Source organism: Typopeltis vanoorti, chromosome 7, assembly GCF_054136105.1.
Source record: "Typopeltis vanoorti isolate ZY-2024b chromosome 7, IOZ_Tvanoo_1.0, whole genome shotgun sequence".
NCBI lineage: Eukaryota > Metazoa > Arthropoda > Arachnida > Uropygi > Thelyphonidae > Typopeltis > Typopeltis vanoorti.
In genome coordinates, this window is record NC_143555.1 from 110,097,585 (window position 1) to 110,100,735 (window position 3,151).

A 3,151-nucleotide genomic window follows, 5' to 3' on the forward strand; every position below is an offset into this window, starting at 1 on the left:
ATGAACAGGGGACAGGAAGAATCGCTGACAACCGTGACTGGCCTTATAGAGAATGTGCCTTGTGAGATCCTTTTAGACACAGGAGCCCATGTCTCTGTCATCTCGTGGCCTTTATTTATTTAGCTTAGGAACCTAATTCCAAATCAGCTCTTGGAGCTAGCCCACTCGATCAAACTGATGGAGTGGCAAAAACGGAGCTCCACACTACGACAAAATTAAGTGTAGTCATCACTGCCTGAAGCCCGACTGAACTTATCTCACGACCTGATTGTTCTCCCAATCACCACAAGTATAACCGACCACGTAATTTTAGGAATTGACTTCCTGAAAAGATACCAATTCATATGCAATTATGCAATAAATACTGTGTCCCTATGTGGTGTGGAACTCAGACAAAATCCCGGTCTCAAGGAACAACATAGCAAAAAAAATGCAACGCTGGAAATAAAAATAAGGCAAACGGAGGGAGGAGCCGATTGGAAAGGGGAACTAATGAAGGATGCTACTCGCCATACAACCTGCGAGATTGAACGTAGGGAAATTGAAGATTTTCTCCTAACTGTATTTCAACAATATGACAGGGTTTTCACTGAAGAAATCACCTCGCTATCCTGTACGGATTTAGTAGAGCACACCGTTCATATCACCACGATGAGACCTGTTCACGTAAAACATACCAAACACTGGTCAAGCAAATGGAGAAGCTACAAACGATGCTGCAAGAGTATGAGGAAGCCGGGAAAATAGAGAAGTCAAATTCCCAATGGAATAGCCCATATGTATTAGTGCAGAAATCTGATGGCGGTCTCAGGTTCGTTTTAGACCTGAGGGAGGTCAACAAAGTCACTAAGCCGATCGATTGCCCCTTGTGTAAGATAGAGGAGCTATTATTGGGACTTGAAAATGCGAAATACTTCTCGGAGCTCGATTTAAATTCGGGATACTATCAAATTCCGTTAAGGAAAGAGGATAGGAAGTATTTTGCATTCACAACGAAATGGCAGAAATACCAACTGTGTAGGCTTTCTTGCGAGAAACTCTTCCATGTCCTTTCAATCTCTCATGAATTCTGTCCTAGCAGGTATCCTGGGCAAAGGGGCCATCTACTTTCAGGATGACTTATTAATTTATTCACAAGACCTACATATACATAAGTCAATAATATCATCAGTGTTGAAGAGACTGCATCTGGCCAAACTATCATTGAAGTATTCCAAGTGCCAATTTTTTTCTACGAGAAGTGAAATACCTGGGCCACCAAGTAAGCGAGAATGGTATAATCCCTACCCATTGCAATGTATGTGCCATTTTGGAAGCAGAAATCCCAAGAACCGTAAGACGAGTGTGGAGGTACATAGGGATGGTTAACTTCTACAAGAAGTTCATCACAAATTTCCATGTTCATGGAGCCAATTGTCAGCTTAACAAAGAAAAGAAGAAAGTTTAAATGGACTAATGAACAGCAAAATGCCTATGACTCATTAAATCTAGCATTAACAAGAACCCCTCTCCTTACTTACCCAAGATTTGGGGAGATTTTTTTTCTCTTGGCTGATGCCTCACACCACACCATTGCTGCAGTGTTGGAACAGAAGCATGGGGACGATTTCCGACCCATAGCATTTATCAATAGGAAACTTTCGTCCTCCGAACTAAACTATTCTGCCATAGAAAAGGAAGCCTTGGCAATAGTATTTGGGTTCAGAAAATTAAGATACCTGTTGTTGGGACAACAAATAGTACTAAGATCGGATCACCAACCGTTGTCTTTCTTATCCTCCATGAATAAAAATCAGAGGATTATTAGGTGGACCTTGGAACTCCAAGAGTACAACATAGACACTCAATACATCCCTGGTAAGAAAAATGTGGTAGTCGATTACTTGTCGAGATCCCTCGACCCAAACAATGGAAGTGATGAACAAGGCACTAATAATGATAATCCCTGCCCCATACACAACGTCAACAACCTAGAGGAAAATAATAATAAAAAACCCACCTTCAATCTTGGGACAAATCATCTATCATAGCAGCTCAGAGGAGAGAGACCCCCATATAGGGTATTGTACATAAAAGAATTGAGAACGGAGAGCTCGTGCCCAGTGAGCTCTCTTTCTTGAAGACAGTGCATCTGGATGATGATAAGTTACTGCTAACTGAATGGAAGATGGAGAGATATAATACTGGTCCCGTCAATTATGATCCTATGGATTTTATATGCATTCCATGACTTTGATTTGGCAGGGCACCAGGGCTTTGAGCGAACGTGGCAACGCATTTCAGCCAGATATGGAGGGGAATGAGGGGAGATGTATTAGCTTATGTATCTTCATGCCACACATGTCAAAAGAAGACCACCTTGAGGGTAAAAGCCCCCATGCAGCCATTTCCCATCCCAGCTCTGCCCTTCCAGGCCGTGGAAGTGGACATAATCGGGCCCCTGCCCACTACGCAAAAGGGAAATAAGTATATTTTAGTCGCAATAGACATGTTTACCAGATTCCCGGAGGCGGTATCGTTGAAGAACCAAACCACAGAGACAGTGGCAAATAAATTCCTGAAACTTATTGTGTCGAGATATGGAATACCTCAGACTCTCCTTTCTGACCAAGGGGAAAATTTCACGGCAGAAATGGTGTTACAATTATGCAAAACGCTACGAATCAAGAAAATATTTACCACCCCATACCACCCACAAGGGAAACGGGATGTGTGAGAGGCTCAACAAAACCCTAAAACACACACTCTGGCTAAATTTGCTGACACTAGGGTAACAAGTTGGGACACGTATCTACCACAGACTCTATTCGCCTGCAGGACTGCCATTCATTCGGCGACAAGAGAGAGTTCCGCATAAGTCGTCTATGGATTTGAGCCTAGTTTCCATTTGAGATCTCAGGCATTCTCACATCGACTCTAGGTTTGAAGATATAGATGAATACTTAAACGATTTGGATGAACGGAACAAAGTAACTTACGAATTGATAGCAGAAGCTAGCAGGAATAGCTCACATAAAACCAGAACCTATGCAAACAAGCTCAGGAAGTAAAAAGAATTGATCCCTGGTAACTGGGTTCTGTTGGAACAAAAATCAGTTCAAAGAAAAGGGGTAAGTTCGGAAGAGGTGCAGTAGGCCCCTATGAGATACTG